Below are 20,211 nucleotides of genomic sequence, written 5' to 3' on the forward strand. Positions count from 1 at the left end.
TTTGATCAGCAGCAAATGTGGTTTGTGGAACTGACTGATTTTAGATGCCAAAAAAATAAATATGAGGATTTTTTTCTTTCTTTCTGTTTTTTTTTTTTTTTTTTTTTGGAGCTAGACAAACACTGGGAATGCTTACTAGCAACCACAAAGTTAGTGTATTTGATCTTCAATGCTTGACGTCAAGACAAGGTTTTTAAATATCTTCGTAGTTGGCTGGCTCTCAGTTTAGCATTTGAGATGTTTATAGATATTGTAGTTAATAATATTGACACATACAAGGAGAGCAGATCAATTACAAGAAGAAAACATGCCAATTGCAATAACAAACTACTCTGAGGAATAGAACTTCTCAACCCTGAAACACGATAGAAACCTCTGATACTTGTTGAAAATGTAAGCACCTAAGTCCCAGCCATGATCAACTGAATTAGAATCTTTAGGGAGTGGTGAGAGACAAGTGTTAGGGTTTTTAAACTACCATGGTTGATTATAATGGACAGCAAGTATTTAAAATGATGGCATAAGAGAGGGTTTAAGACAGATAGTTCTCTGTGTGTGTATCTCAGTTGTGGTATTACCAATTGCATAGATTCTCTAACCTTTATTTTCTTCACCAAACCTACCACATAAACAGCACATATCTCTTGATGGTGTTATAAGGACTAAGGCAAAGTGTGAAATACATCAGACATAGAATAAGAGATTGAGATTATTACTGTAGTATTCAAGCATTCTACTCATAGTCTCTTAAGCCGAAAAGATTTTAATTCTGAAACATGCACATAGACCATTCTTCCAAGAATGTTCTGACACATGGACCTATGGACCTATTTTTGCTTTCTTTCTCTAATTGAATACACCAGCAGAAAAATCTCTTCTATTTACATTTGATTTGAAATCAATTTTCGTGTTATTGAAGAACAAAATGAGAAGGATGAGAGTTCTATGTGCTTTTTGGACCAGAAGTTGGACGTTTAATCATCCCTCATCATCATCATCATCTATGCTGACATTTACTGGGATCCTGAATAGGACAAGCTTTCATTAACCAAAGAATCAAAGGTGGTGATTGCATCCAAAATTCTACTACAAAATGATAGGTAGGTGTGCAATAAAAGAGTCGATAGACACGTTAAAACATTATTTCACTTATTTTTCACAGTGACCCTGTCTTACAGGTGTGATCTTGATATCAGCAACAAAAGTCTCTGAATTTGTAACTGGCATTTCCTATATCTAAAGCCAATTTTATTCAATTCAAAACTCATCCCACACGTTGAACTAAAAGAAGAAAATGTAATAGAGAAAGGATGACAGTTCACATCCTGACAACATTGTGCTTTTTAGGTTTGCTGCTTCTTGGACAAGCTAACCTACATCTTTATGGATCGATAATAGGAGCAGTTCCCAAATTCATATGAAACAGATTCCCATGTTCTTTCTGCTAGAGAGGCAGAAACCCTAAATCTGAGACTAGCATTCTGATTCTTTTTTTTGTATTCATTGTAAGTATCTAATTCACACTATGTCTACAAAGAAAGATTTTTCTGAAGGATATTTTATGGTTTTCATGTTATTGACTTAAACTTATTATCCTAAAAGAAGAGGCTTCAGGTGTAAATTTTTTAATGAAGTCTTATTAGAATATAGCCACCAACAACCTATTCATTTATGCATCCTCTATGCCTGTTTTTATGACTACAGAGCTGAGCCTCTGCAGTAGCAGTTATATGTCCAACACCAAGCAGAAAATATTTCCTATCTGTCCCTGAATGACTCTATGATAAATTTTGGGGAAAAGTGTAACCCACTAATTATTTGGAAATACTTTTTTTTTAAAACTTAACATCATTTGATTTGCTCAGCTCCTTGGATTCAGTGAGTGTATAGAAAATAAACTTTATTCATGGAAGACATGTCATTATTTCTTGGGACATGCTTGTCAGATGCATGCTTAGATAAATCATATTATCTCCTTTGCCTATGCTCTAAATAACTACAAATAAAAAGGTAAGAAAACAGAATATTCTCCAATATATGAGCAAAAAAAAAAGCAGGTGTTCTCCATCAAATCTGGAAGGCAAATGAAGAAAAAAATCAAAGGAATTTGGTAATAAACCCTCTTAATTTATTTACTTAAAAAATTAGCAAAGGCACAGAATTTTCCTGGTTGCTATATACTTTAAAAAATCAAAATTGAGGAGAAGAGCCAGTTGACATTGGTGAAGGTAACTCCTTCCAGTTGCTGACTATTAGGAAAGTTAACCCACCTCTTCCTTCCAAACCCATCATTATGTAAAGGAAATAGTTGCCACACTATGTCAAGCTCCTTTGGACCAGAAAGGGATAAAGGGACAGATCACCAAACCAGAGTAAAGAAAAGGAGATGAATGAGATCAAGTCAAGTGGCCAGAAGGATATAGTTTAGAGGTTCAATGAAAACAATAGTAAAGATGACAGAGATCAACATGAACTCAGAGTTATGAACAAGCAACTTCTATGGTATAGATATGCATGGCAATGCCTCATGCTTGCTGAATGAATCCACTTGGAAAAATAAAGTTGAACAGAGGGTTTCAAAGAGAAAAGCAATGCAAGGGGTTTGAAGAAGGAAAACAAAAACATTATTTTTACACATCATCATCCAGTATCATATGAATGAACTCTAAGTATTTTCCCACTAGGGAAAATAAAAGCCCAAATTCCTCACTTCAAGCTCAGTTTCCTGGAAGAGCTGAAGGCTTGACCAGGTCTAGACTACATTTTATGTGCAGATGTTTGCCAGCTCCTCTGGCATAAGTGGCTGGGTTCCAGCCACTGCTGTTGCTTTCTCCACATTGGTTTGGTGTTTTGCAGATTTCTCCATCTGGTTCAACAGGAAGTGTGTACTGTTTGTGAGATGCTATTGAACTATTTTTAAGAGCTAAACTACATACAGGTATTTATGACTCTAGCTCCAATTTGGGGAAAAAAATATTTGCCAGTGCAAGTACAGTGAACATTTTCAATTGCCAACCATATGGCCCCAGGATGGAAACGGTCATGGTGAGCAACCGGAACAAGGCTCTTTCCAGTGCCCTGCAAAAATCATCGTTCCCTTTGGCCAGGCTATAGTGTCAAAGTCTGAGACCATCATTTGCTGGCAAGAGTGGAGTGTTGCACTCTTACTTGGATTATAGGAATTGTGATGTTTATTAAACACCATTTTTTACACCAAGGGATTCTTTTTTTAGTTATATATGTTAACTAGGAATCCTATGAGGCTTGTATGAGCCAGAGTTCTCCAAAGAAATGGAACCAATAGAATATATGCTTGTGTGTCTATGTGTATAAATAGATTTATTATTATAAGGAATTATAAGGAATCAGCTCACATGATTAATAGAGGTTGGCAAGTCTAAAAAGTGCAGACCAATGTCAAGTTCAACTCCAAATGCTAGAAACTGCTGTCAAATCAGTCAGAGACATTGTCTTAGTTCAAAGACAATCAAGCAGGAAAATATTCCCTTTCTTGGCGGAGGAACACGCGTTTGTTCTATTAAGACATTCAACTGATTATATGAGGCCCAACCATATTACTAAGGCAATCAGCTTTTCTCAGTCTACCACCGTAAATGTTAATTTTGTCCAAAAACACTCTCACAGAAATACCTAGACTAAATATCTGGGTACCTTATAGCCCAGCCAAACTGGCACATAAAATTTTTTACCATATAGCTAATGCCAGTTGTAAGTGTGTTAAATAACCAGGGCCCAATGTTGGGTATTGTCTAGTAGAAATTGATTAACCTTGAAAGAAACTTTGATTTTTGCATTATATCCATATTTATGAAACTACCCAACCCATTAAAATTTTGACTATTTTGAAAACAATTTAGTTCTTTTACATTATGTTAGGCAACACAGGACATGTAACTAGAATATATAGACATTTTCAGAATTGTTTTATCTTCTCTGTTTTTTCTCATAATCTTTGATAAAACTAAACTTGAATGATTCAGTGTTAACATGTACTCTATAGACCAACCTACATATATCCTTGTGTTCACACTTTCTTCATAGTTTAAAAGTTTATACTACCATCTCTAGATAGATTATTCATTTATTTGCTCATTCAAGTTGGATCTCAAATACTCATTTCCCCATGGAGATATCTCTAAAAACCCCAAATCCCTCCAAAAAATCTCTGATCCCTTTGAAAGACCATATACTGTATATCCACCTTTTAAATTCCACTTGCCTCTTCCTTCCTTCCTCCCTTCCTCCCTCCCTCCCTTCCTTCCTTCCCTCCTTTCTTCCTTCTTTCTTTCCTTAGTTTATTCATTCCATCCCTCCTTTCTTTCCTTTTTCCTTCCTTTCTTTGTTCCTTCTTCCTTTCCTTCCATCCTCTCATTCATCCTTCCTTCTATTCTTCCCTCCTTCCATTCTTCTTCCATCTCTCCCTCCCTCTCATCCTTTGTTCTATTCTTCCTTCCTTTCATCCTTCCTTCCCTCCTTCCCTCCCTCTTTTCCTCTTTCCTTCCTTTATTCTTCATTTCTTCCTCTCTTAACTTACTTTCTAATATCTCAGGTAAGCACCCTGAGAACAGAGACAGTGGGATACTAAACAAAAGTATGAAAGTTCTTCACACTTATATTGACAACAATAAAAATCCAAACCAGAAACAAACAAAATAAGCAAGTGGCTTAATGAAGTGTGGTGGGCTAAAGGAAGCATTGATGAGATGAATTTCAGAGAGAAAAAAGTCCTTCACAATGGAGCTAAAGTCATAGCAGCTGCCCCACCACAGGAAGGCCCCTAGGCTGAGCAGCAATGCAGAGGAGCAAGGCCACTGTACACAGATGGCTTTGAGTGGATGAAGAGAAGAAATCAGTGGAGCCTTACAAAACAGTGGGGGCTGATGAAAAAACAGAATCTGAAAGAGCTTCAAGCACAAAAGAAAATCATTTGACCTGACAATACTCACACCCCAGCTGCAAATTTCCAGGATGGATTGAAGCAAAATGAGAGCACATAGTCATGTACATTCATGCAGCAATGCTTGGATCCAAAGTCCTGCCTGAATTTAATCTAAAGGTGAAATTATACACTAAACACCTTCCCAAAAGGCAATAGTAGTGGTGGAGGGTGGAGGTTGGGCTTATCACAGATGAATTAAATCTAATAAGACCCATGGTTCCCAACTCAACTTTAGGAGGAATCTAAATGATTGAACTCTTACTCTAACTGAAGACAATGAAAGAACTTGCATCTCTGGGAAATGAACACATAATATTTTTAAAAAGCCTCTTTGGTCTTCACCATTCTTTTACACAAAATGTTCACATGCAATTAAAAAAACCTGTGGTTTGTGCAAAGGAATAAGAAAATGTAACCCTGAAGTTCAAATTAAGAACAAAGTCAATGGAATGTGAATCACATGTGTGACAAAGTTTTTGGATTGAACAGATAAAGACTTTTAAAAAATATACTTTAAGGACATAAAATTTACAAGAAAGCATAATAGTTACAGATGTGGAGTACTTCAAGGAAGATATGGAATCTCTAAAGATTAACTAAATGGGAATGATAGAACTTCAAAAAATCTATGCATTTGAATGGGCATAGCAACATGATTGCTGAAAAAGAAAGCATCAATATAGTTAAAGATAAGTCAATAAAAATTACCAAAATAAAGACTAGAAATATAGATTTTTGAAAATATCAGCACATCAATGATCTTTGGGATAGTATCACACAGTTCAATATCCAGAGACAGATAGGCAAAAAAAAATTATTTGAAGAATTAGTGGTCAAAATGTTCTAAACTTAATGAAAAATATTAACAGAGTTCAAAAGGTTTCATCCTAAGCAGGATAAATACAAAGTAAATCACATCTAGGCAAATGGCTAAAAACAATGATAAAGAGAAAGTCTTAAAAGCAGCGAAGAGGAAAAATATATAATCTACATGAATTTACATGTAACTATGATAGCAATGATGATACTGATTCTCATCAGAAACTAGGCTAGTCAGAAGATAATAAAATGACAATTTTAAAGCACTGAGAGAATAAAAAGGAAAGCAAAACAAAATTTTGTCATTCTGGAATTCCATATTCAGTAAAAAGAACCTTCAAAAACAAAGGTAAATGAAGATATTACACATTAACAAAACCTATGCAAACTTGTTGCCAGAAGACCTGCACTACAATAATAATAATAATAATTAAAGTAGCTTCCGCAAGCTCAAAGGAGTTCAAAAGTGTGGAAAACCAGGCACTAGATATATTAAAGGGGTGGATAAATACATTAAAAAGATTGTCTTATCTTTTCTTAATTTCTTTTAAAGTAATTGACTATTACAAAGCAAAAATAGTATTGATGCACTGTGGAGTTTATGTCATCTATAAAGCAAATTAAATAAGATTACTAAAAAGTAAATTAGGTAAGTATATGAAAAGAAAAATAATCACAGCAGTAGTACTCTGGAAAATGTGGGATAAATGACATTATGCTGTGTGCTGGTAACAATTTATGAGCGATCAGGATCAATTGATTATACACATTATAATTGTGACACAAGAGAGAAAGAAGAAAGTGAGAAAGAAGGAAGGGAGGGAGGGAGGGAGGGAAATAGACCCCAAAAAAAGTACCACAAAGATTTAAAGAAAGTATACTTAACTATCCAATAGAGAAAGTATACTTAACTATCCTTTAGAGAAGTTAAAACTACGACCAAAATACATAACTAATCCAGCTGTAGAACAATAGCGCATTAGTCTCTAACATTATTATACCTAAAACATTTCATGGAACTGAAATTTATGTTCAAATCATCAAAGGTATTGCTTATTTGATAATTCATTAGCAAGGAAGTCTTTTAAATCTGAAGTATAAAAATAATGTGCTGATTTCTATTTATGAATTTCTAAAAGCTATACAGAGAAATCTGACTTTGTACTTTATGTCTTGAAATGGGAGTGATTATACAGACAAGAAGCTGCTTCAAAAGAACAAAATTCAGAAAGTAAATATTGCATGTTTTCAATCATAGGCAGAATCTAGACTTAAAAAAATGATAAAATGGAATGACTGTGAAAGAGGGATTTGTTAGGAGAGAAGCAGCAGATTGGAGGAGGGTAAAGGTGACAGTGTTTAATATTATATGGGAGTGAATATTATAAAAGTATTATATATATATGTCTGAAAATAGTACAATGAAACCCACCAAAAACTGTTTAAAAAGAAAAAGGGAGGAGAGAGAAAGGTTAAAGAAAGAGTAACATAGAGGGGGTGAATTTGATCAAAGTACATTATGTATGTGTGGTAAATATCACAATGAAACCCTTTTGTACAGTTAATTTATTCTAATAAAAATTTTTAAAATACCCATCAATGTATTTCTCAATGAAATACATCTCATCAAAGCCTCAACCTCCTTCCATTTGGTATAGGGAGGGAAAAAAGCAAGGTTTTGATTATTTCTTCTTGAGTTGCTCTTTGGGAGGGCAACCAGTATCTTATTCCCAGAAAATGGCTAAAATATATCCAGCTCTCGGCATCTTTTTCTGCATAAATTGAATTGTGGCTTATTTGATTTACAAAGTTTTTAAAGGAAAAAAAACACACACAAATATACTGTAGCTACAAAACTAGTTTTTAGAAGATTCAAGGCAAATAGCCTCAAAATAACCCTGAATGTTCCTTTGATGGTGCCTTCCCAGGGAAAATTTTTAAAGAATAAATAATTGTATATGTATTTGGTTAGTGCAAAAGCTGATTGTCTTTTCAGACACCCTTCTTGATGTGGTTGGAAATTGGAACAAGTTTGAAAAGCAATTTGACATTTTATAGCTTAGATATTTCTTCCTTTGCTTTCTACTTTCAGAAATGGAACACTTCATGATAGAGACAGCAGCCAAAGGCGTGAAACTCAACCAGGAATAAATATTATAAACTACAGGTAGCCTGTGCACTTCTGAATTATACCCCTTCATACATTTTGTGCATTGCTTTCTCTTGATATGTTATCTGATTTCCTCTGAAACTATAGCAGGGCACTATGAAAACATGTTTCACAATATCTTCTATATTCACTACTGTATTTTGATTTTTTGTTTGAACCTGGAAAATTACATTGGGTTGGGTGGTTTTTCTGTTTTGTTTTGGTACGAAATTACTCTTTCCAAACAAGGCAAAGTAGATGAAAGAAAATGATATTCTATTAACATATTACTGCTTTAAATGATCATTGGAAGAAATGTCTAAAATACTGTGGGGAAGTGGAAATTGCACCCTCCACTCCGAAGGGTTGTGCATGCCAGAAAGTTGAACTTACTTTCTGCTCCATTCAAACACCAAACAAGAACCCATGGAAAATATTCAACTTCTACAAGGGGAAAGAAAATTTTAGTGATTGAATGGGCCAGGGACTTGTCCAGGTTTTGTTACTACAACCAAAATGCACTGCAGATGTGTCTTTTTTACGTTAGCAAGGCCTTTCTTTCTAGTATTTGAGCAGATTGAAGTGAGCCATGAATTTCTTTCAAGGATTTCTCTCTGTCAGTCTTCTCCACTTCAACTGAGCTCAGGAGTTAGAATCTCAGCATGTGCCTGCCCAGCCAAGGACCAACCAACACCACATCCTCCCATCTTCTCATACCATCCCAACCTAGGCTTAAAGCAGAAAATAGTGAAATGTAGCTATCATCATTAAAGTAAGTACCTAATGAGTAAGAGCGTCTTCCTTATTCAAAAATCATCCCATTGAGCTGACTGTATCACACTGCTTTCTGAAACTACTTAGACAATCCAAAAATAATAGTATAATAACAATAACTTCCCTCTCATTCCCTTCTACATTCCTGAAAGTGGACTGGTTCTACTCTCTACTTCAGAGAGGTTAAGCACCTAGTCCTAAGCAGTGCATAAGTAGTAAAACCTGGCTGGCCCTTCAATCTGTTGGATTCCAAAGTCATATGCTTTAAGTGAAATTTAAGGCAGAAACTCCAGTCACCTTGATATATTCTTGCTCTTTTTAGAGACTAGCAGCTTGTTTAGATTAGGACAAAGCATCAAATGTCACAAGATAGAATTTCCATTTTATCCATGAAAAATCAAAGGATTTTTAGGTTATGGAATTTCCTGCCTTAATTGCATCTGATTCTGATTGCTTCTTCATTCTGTCTCTGCTTTGTATAAATATACCCATTCTGTATGACAAAGAAATCTTATTAATTCAGACCTCTCTCATTTGGAATTTGTAATAATTTCACCAAGACTGGATGACTTTAAATTAACTTTTATATTATCGACGAAGAAAGAATTTTTGAAGAAAGCTAGCTATATTATAGAAATGATTTCTTAGAGATTAATCTTCCTAAGAAAACAAGCAATTCTCAAGAACCAGACAACTTCAATTTGCATATAAATGATTAGTTTTCAAATATCTCATACGAAGTTATCAAAAATGGTCCAGAAAACCTGGCTACACTCAAATAAGAATTTACCAAAGTAAAAAATTAATGAGCTCACCTCTAATAATATAAGTCATCCTTTTACCCAATTATTTTCAACTGTTGAGGTTTTTTGTTTCACAAATTCACTTGTCATATGTGCTGTCTGTTTTATAAGTCATGTTTTGTGTGTTTCTTTGGGATCTGTATGTGATGCCCTTAAAGAGCAGGAGTTATATATTTCATGACTGATTGTGTTTGTTTTCATTTGCTTTCACCTGTGTTCCATTGGGAGACAAAGATTCTAATCTGAGTTCTGCCTTTGATACAGTTGGAATTTAGGAAAGTTATTTTTGTCTTTGAACCTGTTTCCTGTAAAAATAGACAAAGTACCCAACTACCATGAAGTGGCAAAAACAAAAGCTTGAAATAAGTGGCAGCTTCTACTGTTGTGCCTGGCAGAGCGTACATAAACAGAGCATGACAAATGAGGCTACTCCTTTCCATCCTCATCCCACTGCCCAGACTAAGCATCCCAATGTAAAACATAGTTTAGAGGTGACCATGTCCCACCTGGTTCCTTTCCCAACCCATGCCCCGTCTTCTTCCTTTCCTCTACTCCAGATACAGCCTCTGGGAAAGACCCCTGAAGACTCAGAAGGATCTACGAGTTTTAGACAAAGAGCAAATCATAGGCTCTAAGATTAAACTATAATAATTAAAATAATTAGAACAGTAATAAAATTATTGAGGAGTACTTAACACATAGAGCCATATTAGAATGAGATGAGACAGGCAGACTATATTTTCATACCAGTCTGAATGAATAGGGAGTGCCCCACTGAAGTTAAGTTGCTGCTCCTTCCCAGGCAAAAGTGGATGGTAGGAAGGAGGTAGCAATCATGTGTGCATAGGGTTTTCTCCTTGTCATCGTCATCTTCCATCTACAGACAATGTGTTTGAGAGTTTGAGTCACTGAATGATTTACCTAGATCTCATAAGCCACGAGATCAAATTTCAGTGCATGGCATTGTGGAGTCACTCCTAGTATAAGGTTAAAAAAAAATGTAGAGTTGATATTTGAACCCACTTTTGACAATTACCATTTCTATGTTTGTGAAAACAATCTCACGACATCAGTACTCTACAAAATAAGAAAAGTAAGTGAGACAGTAAAGGTATAGGATCTAGACTTGTGTCTGATACAAAGTAGATACCCAAAGAAATGTCTTCTCCATTGCTGCTTACCCTCACATTCTGCCTTTTCTCTTCTAGCTGACAGAGGAATTGTGAAAGAAATAAGAATTGACAGCACACAACAGTAATGCTGCCAATTCTAAAAGTTTGGTGGACCGTTCTTCTTCTTTAAAGCACTCAAGGAAAGAAAAGAGACTGTATAAACAGCTCGGATTTTCCTGTCTCTTGCTGCACTTCTGAACTTCACCACTGAAAGTCCCCAGCCAGTGAAGCCTGAAATGGCTTTCTGATCTCAGTTCCAGTACAAACACAGGAACCAAATTATATTTCCAACCAATCAATCCAGGTCTTCAGAAAAGGAAAAGCATTTCATAGACTGATGAATGAATTTGAATTAAAAGAGAATGCTTCACATTCACAGGTGGGGCAAGGAATTCAACAACCACAAGACAGGGGCAAAAGTACCTACCCTCAGTATAACCCTAATTGTTCTCAAAGCATGAGAGGAAAGACAGCATAACACCTTCAAAAAGCAATCCAAAGGCACCTTTTATAAGGGACTGAGTACGCACAGATACCTCTAAATAGAAACATTCGGATCTCAAGAAACGTAATTTATCCTATCCACTTTTATCTGCAAAAAGGCTTTCCTGGAGGTCTGCCATAAAAATCAACATATTCACATCACTCGGGATCTATTAATCTGACAAAATGTCAGCAATACAAAATGATTTGGGGCAGATATTTGGCAGCAAATATAAATATCTCCAGACTAACGTGTGGGATTGGGGGTAGGGTAAAGGAAGACTCTGTTGGAATTTTTACAAGCTCAAATATCTAGCACTTACAGAGCTTTCCAACTTGGCCACCTACAGAGGAATGAAACTATCAGAACCATTAGTACCAAAAGGCCATGCTGCTTCACTCTTCTTTAAAAAAAATTGCAAAAACCCAAATTTTCATAATAATTTCAGTAAAATCAGCAAATAAAAATATTAAGAAACACAGCAAAACAAAATAGCCTTTAGCTCCATTAGTCCAGAAGTAACAACTAGTATCCTTTGGTGTGCATCCTTCCAGTCAATTTTATATGTATAAAAACCTAGATCTTCTTATTTATTGTTATGACTATATTGATGTTAACAAAATATATATATATATATACACACTCCTTTATTATATAAGCCACCAAGATTATCACCGAAAACAGAAAAAAAATTGAATCAACAACAATGGAAACATTCTAATTCTCTAAAACATAGTATCTCTCTTCCCTGTTATTTTATGATGTACTTTTATACACTGAACAGAAATATTCTTGTACAGGTCATTATTCTTAGTACACATTCTGTTACTTGAATTCCTCATTAACCCTGAACAATCTTTTATGTCAAAAGTATGGATTGTGCATCATCATTGTTGGTGGGCTATTAGTCAATCCTTGGATGTTCTCTGTATTGCTGGAAAAGAAATTTCTGGGTTAAAAGGTATAGAAAATACTCTCTCCAAAAACATGTAATATCATAACCCATTTCTTTATAATGTAGCCAGTGTTGAATCCTATGTTTTATTTTTGATTACTGTTACTTTCAAAAGAAAAGTGCTATGTTATGTTGCTTGCTAAATAAGTCAAAATTCACCTTGCAAGATGTTCACACTCAGAAGTTTAATAAATGTATTTATAGCCTTTATTGGGTGCCAGGTACTGTTCTAAGTTTCTAATAGTGATTGATTGATTTAACTCTCTTAACAGCCTTATAAGATAGACGCTACTATTATCTCCTGCATTTCACAGCTAAGAATATTGTGGCATGAAGAAGCAAGGTACCTAGGTTGGGATGTTACAACTAGTAAAGAAGGGTTCCTTCCTTCCTTCTTTCCTTCCTTCTTTCCTTCCTTCCTTCCTTCCTTCCTTCTTTCTTTTTCTTTCTTTCTTTCTTTCTTTCTTTCTTTCTTTCTTTCTTTCTTTCTTTCTTTCTTTCTTCTTTCTTGTAGGACTGTGGTTTAACTCAGGACTTCATACTTGCAAAACAGGCACTCTAACACGTGAGCCAAAGCTTTGGTCCATTTTTGATCTGGTTATTTTGGAGATAGGTTCTTATGAACTATTTGCCCAAAATGTCCTGGAACCAAGATCTTCCAAAAGTAGCTAGGATTACAATGTGAGACACTGGCACCAAGCAGCATTCTGTTTCTTTAGTGCCTGCAAAAGATACTTTGCATATACTCACCAGCATATTTGCCTTTCTTTGATAACAATGTCCCATGGCTGAAAGAGAAGCTTAAAATAGCAGGGTCGATATGAATTAATTTCAGCATGATTGGTTTGTAAAATGATGACTCATTCCTCAGGACTTTGATTACTGTCATTCTGAGCAAAATCAGTGATTTCTGTTTGCAAACAAGAAATAGGGGTGGTAGTGACAACTGCTGAATAACCAACTGAAGATGTCTGTCACCACAAACATTGATGCTCAGTGTCAACAGCTGCAGATGTGTGTCTTTGCTGGGCAAGTCTGAGGCAACATCAACAGTGGACAGAGTACCCAGTTGATAGAAGGGAGTCTTCTCTAGTAAATAGACATGTCCAGCTCCAGCGAAACAAATCAGAATTCTGGCTCCAGTCTCAGTATGATTGAAAAGGGGAGTGCCCTTTCACTATAAGCCAGTGCGATCCTGTGTGTGCAACATCCCAAATGAAGGAATGGTGCCCTCACAGTGGGTGGAGAGCCTGAGAATGGTAGATCAAGAGGTGAATCAGAGAAGTCTGCAGAAGAGCTAAAAAAGCACTCAATGCCTGCATCACATGTGTAACATGACACCCACTCTGAAGGCCAAAAATCCTGAGTAGTCTGCTGGGCTAAAAACACAATCAGGAATCAGAACCTATGAAAGCAACCCAAGGTCAACACTCAGAAACATAAATCTGACTGACAGCAAGAGGAAGAGCCTTGACTAAAGTTCAGCTACCTAAATTGACCAGAGAAAGACTCTAAATGTACAAAGCACAAGTCAATATCTTAGGTTGGATAGGTTGAACGAAGGGGAGAAGAATTCAGAGCAAAAACAGGATCTCAAGTCCAAGTACAGGTGCCTCTACACATCAGTGTAGACCAGGATCAAGGAGCTTAGACTGCCCTAAATGGCAATACCCAATGAAGGCTAGCCAATGTGAGCTCCTTTCTGGAGCAAGTCAGAGCTCTGCAGATAAGCAAAGGGGCTTCCCTTGGGGAAATCCTCACAGCCCTTACTCAGCAGCCACCACACACATGAACTTGCTGATGCTTCTGTGGGTTAAAAGCTGGGTGGCTGAATCAAATGACTCAGCCTTTTCAATGCTGGGAGCTGGAAATGACTCCAGAGTTCTTTTCATTTTCAGTAGCCTGCTTAGTCCTATATAAACGTAATCATGTGAACCTATTTGTTTAATGCAAGTTGCAATTTGCTGCTCAAAGCCCCAAGGAGTTTTCTTCATCCTGAACCAGTAGAAGAATTCGAGCCAAACAGATCAACAAAGTGGTATGCTCTTTCTCCAGTCATTAAAGAACTGATGAATAAGATAAGATCCCTGTGCCACGTCAGGGACACAATCAAGACCTAAACAGACACAAGTACATGCACATACATTCTTGTACACAAATGGAAACATGCATTCATGCACACAGATGCACATATACACATATCCTCGCTAATATAAGCCAGCAGGAAAGCTTTTCTTCTATCACCCACCCTCCCATACTTTGCTTATAACCTTTAAAGGATCAGAATATGTTTCTTATTGGAAAATGTAAAAATAAATCCATAGAAATGTCCTCCATGATTGGAAACAGAAGCTAGCCATTAAGACAGCCTCACTGGAAAAAAAAAAAAAAAACAGTAATGGAAAAGTCAAATGAAATGGAACACCACCAATACATTTTATCAACTTCATGTTGAGAAACCACACCCAACGCATTTTATCAAAGGAATGACAGACATGCGGGACTGCTAATTACCTACAGGTTTCTCTCTAAATTTATGTCCCTCGTGGGACAAAGGCTGAAGTAGAAACACGCTGTAATACAGAGAGTGGCGTGGAGGACGTAGTTAGCCAGTGACTCAAAAATCCATGGACCTTTGTTTCCTCGTTTCTAAATTGTGAAAATTCAGCAGAGCCAGAAAACAACAGGCCTACGTAGAATAGGGTTGGTACCACATTGGCAAGATTATTTCCTACAATCAAAACAACCTGCTATCAGCCCTAAACTTGGTTTATTTTTGTTGCTTTGTGTCCAACTTAAAATCAAAAGGTCAGAGAAAAAAGTCATTACTATTTTTTGTCTCTGCTACTTCAAGTATTTTTTCTGATTCCAGAACATATTACAAGAAATATACATAAAGTCATCCATTCATTTATTCTCTCTCTCTCTCTAAAATGGAATGGTCATTTGAAGATATTTATGTTTCATTGATTAGTATATGGAAATATTTCTCACAACCTTTACCAACAGGAGCTTGCTGTGAATTTGAGAAAGAGTGTGGCTGAAAAACTGACCAAAAAAAGAGTGTGTCTTTGTGTGTATGTAAAATTGTATGTATGTGTGTGTTACAGGAAGAGGACAGAGAGAGTGGTATAAAAATTTCTTGCTCTTTGGAAATCTATTCTTACTATTCAGTTAAATAATAGAAGTTAAAAGAAAACTGTGGGAGCCTGTATCTCTGTTTTGTGAACATCCCTTTATCCACAATGGCTCCTATTCTTACCAACATGCACATTCTAACTCCAGCTGGTTCCTGGAACACAATGTGAGAAATTCTTTGTGAATGTCTGATAATGGCAAGCATAGAGAAGTGTGAAATACATATTTTTATACAAAACCACAGCACACTCCGTTTTTCCTTTTTTCTGTGAGAAAGGGAGAGACTTTACTTCTTAAAGTGCCTTGATTCGAAGGTCGTAATGAAGTTTTATCTTTTCTCCCATTAAAGCACCTCTCAACTTCTCTTCTGTCTGCATTTCTCCATAAGCTCATCTCAGTCTGAGGCAGACGGTTTATCAGATCTGCCTCCTTGGAGCAGGTCTAGCTTCCACCAGAGAGAAAGGAGAGACGGGCTTTGTAGGATGGAAGCAGGAAGGAAGTAGCCAAAAACAACAACCGAACATTGTGTCAACACTGTCCTGTGCTGATGTGAATGAAATATAAATATTGCACAATGGTCCATTTTAAAATATTCTTCAAAATATTACACTCTTGCATTACAGGGGCCTAAATGAAAGCAGTGACCTTCTGTTTCATACCAGCAGAAGTTAATAGCAGCCCAGAAGCTGCAAAACTAACTTCAGAAACACTTAATGTTTAGATCCACTTAGTGGTTGGAAAAAACAACTTTTTTTTTTAATGTTTAAGAGTTGGTCCAGCAAGTGGAAACAGCAATTCCTTGTAAACAAACCTTTAGCATGAAGATATTTCTCAGTGGCGGAAAACCTAACTTCATAAAGTCAGATTTCTGAGATTTTTTTCAGCTCCTCAGAGACTAGAAAAGTAACCACATTCTGTCAGTTGATGCATCAAATAAACAAATGAGAAGGAGAGATTTTCCGTATCCCATGTCAACTGAGTATGTGTCTGATAAAGTGCTTGCAAACCTTGGATGCATGTTAACTGTGGAGAAAATCAGTTAGGAAAAAAAAAGTCAAACATGCTTTCAGCTCCATTAGCTACTCCATGAGACACATTCATGACACATTCAGGTGTGATGTAGCCAATTTGGGGCTCTTTCTAGCCACCAAAGGATCAGTTCTGAATTGCTACATCTGACTATGGGTTGAAGACTGTCAGCTCTTTCCATCCCATAACCAGAATGGTATCAGGGCAGGCCCTAACCTCGGGGTTAGTTCCATCTCTCTGTGAAACAGAAACAATTGAGGTGTCTAAATTGAATGGAACTAAGAGCTCTTTGTCTGAGTTCTCACTGCAAACTTATAATCAGAAATCAACACCATTCTACTGTGATAAAGGACTACTCTTTAAGGCCAAGTATCCTTAGAAATGCCTTCAGTCTGTTGTAACAGGATTTTCTTTCTCTGCCAATACCCTAGCTTTGCCATTTTCCTACAGGTAAATTAGATCAGGTTATTTAACCTTGCTGGGCCTTGGTTTCCATGTCCCCAAAATGATATAATTATACATGCTTCACAGCATAAATACATCACAATGTAAGTAATAAATAAGACTAGTCCGTGTGAAAAAGCACTTGTTGAATAAGTGCTTTTATGCAATAAAGGCTCAATAAAAGGAGTATAGTGTTTCTATGAACTTACTTAATCAGTTGTTTTTTAAAGTAACTAAGTTCAGTTCTCAATGAAAATGTGTGTTTTTCTGGAAAGTGGGTCACTGTTTAGAAGGCAGCTAGGAAAAGGCAAGCCTTGAGTTCTCCAAATAAGAGGTGACCAACATGGTGAACCCAGATTAGAATCTGACCTGACATTCCATCTTGTGTATGATTTATAACATATTGAATATGTTTGTATAACACCACATGTATATACCATAGAAGTAAAGCAAACAAATACTGGGCACCTTTGTTTTTCCTGATAGAATCACAGCGTTTGGAAAGGGGACATCCAGACAGGTTCTTGGTATCTAGGAACATAAAGCAAACAGGGAAGGATGCACAACAATAAATGTGTTGAAAGACAATTATAAAATCCAAAGAAAGAAACAAGTCCAAAACAGTCTCACCCGAAGTTCATATGAAGAAAGATGTTGGTGGTCATATTGCTCTGAACCCTTGGAGCTACAGAAGTGAAGTTCTAGGTCAGAGAAATGATGCATCAAAAATCATCCTTGGCCAGAAGTGATCATGGAGCAGGTGTCCTCAATCCATCGGTCCCCAGACACCTGGTGGATACAAAACCACCAAGGGTGCTCAAGTCCCTAAAATGAAATCAGGCATGATTCACATAGAACCTAATGCACATCTTCCAAAGTGTTTTAAATCACCTCTAGATTACTTTTCATACCTCATACACCATAAATACTAGGCAAATAGTTGTTATGCTGCATTATTTAGAGAATAATGATAAGAAAAAGTCTGTATATTTTCAGCAAAAATGCAATTTTTGCTTTTTGAGTATTTTAAGTCTGCAGTTGGTTGAACCCAAAGATGTAGAATGCAAAAATACAGAGGGCCAACCGTGTCTTCTTCTTCCTACACACTTGTTAGCCTAGAGCTGTGTTTTGTTGTGATAGTTGTGGTACTAGGGTTGGAACTCAGAGCTTCATGCTTACGAGGAAGGTGTGCTGTTCTAAGGCTTGAGTCATGCCCTTTGGCACCTTTTTCTCTGATTATTTTTGGGATAGCTTCTCACTTTTTGCCCCAGCAGGACTGGACCACAATCCTTCTATTTATGCTTCCTGTAGTAGCTGTGATGACAGGTGGGTGCCACCACACCCAGATTTTTCTGTTGACACAGGGTCTCTCAAGTTTTTCTTTTTTTCTTTCTTTCTTTTTTTTATTTTGCTAGGACTGGCATGAAATCTCAATCTTCTCAATCTTAGTCTCCCCAGTCACTGGGATGATAGTCATATACCACCACATCCAGCTGTTGCTTGAGATAGGTCTTGCAAACTTCTCGTTCAGTCTGGCCTCGAACCAAATAATCCTGATCTCCACCTCCTTAGTAGCTAGAATTTCAAGTGTGAACCACTGGCACCCTGCTCTAGAATTGTTTAATAAACCACTTGAGATAAGACAATGATGCTTAAATTTGAGCTTTCCTCAGAATCACTTGATGGGCTTATTAAAACATTGTTGGACCCTTCCCAGTATGTTCAATTCAATGGGTAGGCCTGGAGTAGATTTCAAGAATTTGTGTTTCTACCAAGTCCCCAGATGAGACTGTGATGCTGGACTGGGGACCACAGTGCCAAAACCTCTAGCATAGAGTTGAGAACTGACTTTCTATAACTGGCCACAGATCATTAAAGTTGAAATAATTCTCATTCAATTATATCAGATTAAACAAGATGGTGGAGGTAGAGAAAATTTAGTTCTGATGAGGAAGTGAAAGAAATGAAGAAGAGGAATGAATGAGAATTTGGATGTGTCATGTGAGTTGGGCAAAGGTGCTGGAGCTACAGCAATGGACTCTTCTTTGACGCAGACAGATAAAAAAGAGGAATGGGGAATGGGTATGCAATTTGTATTTCATGGTGACTTTGAAGGTGCAGAAAGAACTGAAGGAATGAGGAAGCTGCCCTGTGGTTATTGGGGTGGAAAAACAGGCTACCAGTCAAAGAAACAGATGCAAAGCCATGAACTTGCCTAGTCACTTAAGGAAGATGCAGAAGGCCATCACAGCTGGAGACGTATAAGCAGATCAGAGGACCCTGTGAGTGCTCAGCTGGAAAATCACTGGGTTGGCAACTTGAAGGTCATTGTAAGAACTTTGACTTTTCCTCTGAGGGGAAATTTCACGGAGAATGTCTCAGTCCTATGTAAGGGTTTAATAGGGTCTATGTGACTGCTGGATTGAGAACTAACTTCTGGGTTTCCTGGAAACCACTCCAGTAATCCAGGTCAGTGATAATGGAAGCATGGACCTGGTGTTAGGGGTAGATTCTGAATATAAACAGAATACAAGCCAGCAGGTTATGTGGACTGATTGGCCATAAGGCATAACAGAAAGAAGGGCGCCAAGGACCATACTCACATTTAGTAGTAAGCAGGGAGAAATATGGAGTTACCACTCCCTGAGATAAGCCAAGATGAATGTAGCACCTAAGGCAGACCATGGACCAACAAAAGTAAAATAAGTAAACCTCAATTTTAAAGATGAAAATTCTGAAGCCCATAGAGATGAATTGCCTGAAATTATTCCCTGCCTATGCTAAGTTGGAATGAAAGACCAAGCATGTCTGGCACAAGATCCAAGATTTCTCCACAGAGTCATCAGCGGTGTTCCTTAAGAAGTGAACCAGAGCATAAGGGGGAGACAAACAGACTCTCTGGTTTCCATTCTGAGCATATCATCATTCTTCTTGCCCAACTTGATCAGGCTTCATCCAGAGGTCACAAAACAGCGACCTGTTAGCCTAATTAAGGCCTGCTGACATGTTTTTGCTTGGCTCATGAATCTTTAAACTAAATTCATATTTGAATGCCTTTGGGTTAGTTTTGTACTTTTTAGTTCATCCACAATACACACCTACACACCACTCCCTGTGGCTTAGGGAAGTGCTCTGTGGGTTCTACCTGCCTGGCCTCAGAAGACATTTGACTTTTCCACCAGTAATTCAAACAAACAAGGCAATGGGAATTTAACTGTGAGGCAATGCATGTGCTAAGAAAACCATAAGATCAGACAGATACTACTCACAACCGGCTCTAGCATTTACCATCTGTGTAACTTTGAGGAGTTTGACCTCTCTTCCCATCTGTTAAGTGGAATGAACACTACCCATGTAGAACTACTGCTGTGAGACTTGAATAAGACAAAGCATGCAACATATGATGAAAACAGTGGAGCAAGCACTAAATGTGTGGTCATTAGTTTAGAACAGGGATCATTATGCATTTTCTGTAAAGGGTCAG

The 20,211-nt window shown here is 37.0% G+C and overlaps 1 protein-coding gene across 1 annotated transcript in view; it reads right to left on the reverse strand.

The window, feature by feature from the left end:
• The window catches only part of Kcnj16 (potassium inwardly rectifying channel subfamily J member 16), a 208,702-nt gene extending 189,304 nt beyond the window's left edge, over positions 1-19,398 (reverse strand). Inside the window, exons 1-3 of the mRNA XM_074045250.1 lie at positions 19,331-19,398; positions 17,358-17,552; positions 17,196-17,258 (exon numbers count right to left, since the gene is read on the reverse strand). The gene's annotated coding sequence lies outside the window, so the exon portion shown is untranslated. The remainder of the gene's footprint in view (positions 1-17,195; positions 17,259-17,357; positions 17,553-19,330) is intronic.
• Between the last annotated feature and the right edge of the window lie 813 nt (positions 19,399-20,211).

The sequence above is a fragment of the Castor canadensis genome, chromosome 11 (genome assembly GCF_047511655.1).
Source record: "Castor canadensis chromosome 11, mCasCan1.hap1v2, whole genome shotgun sequence".
Classification (NCBI taxonomy): Eukaryota; Metazoa; Chordata; class Mammalia; order Rodentia; family Castoridae; genus Castor; species Castor canadensis.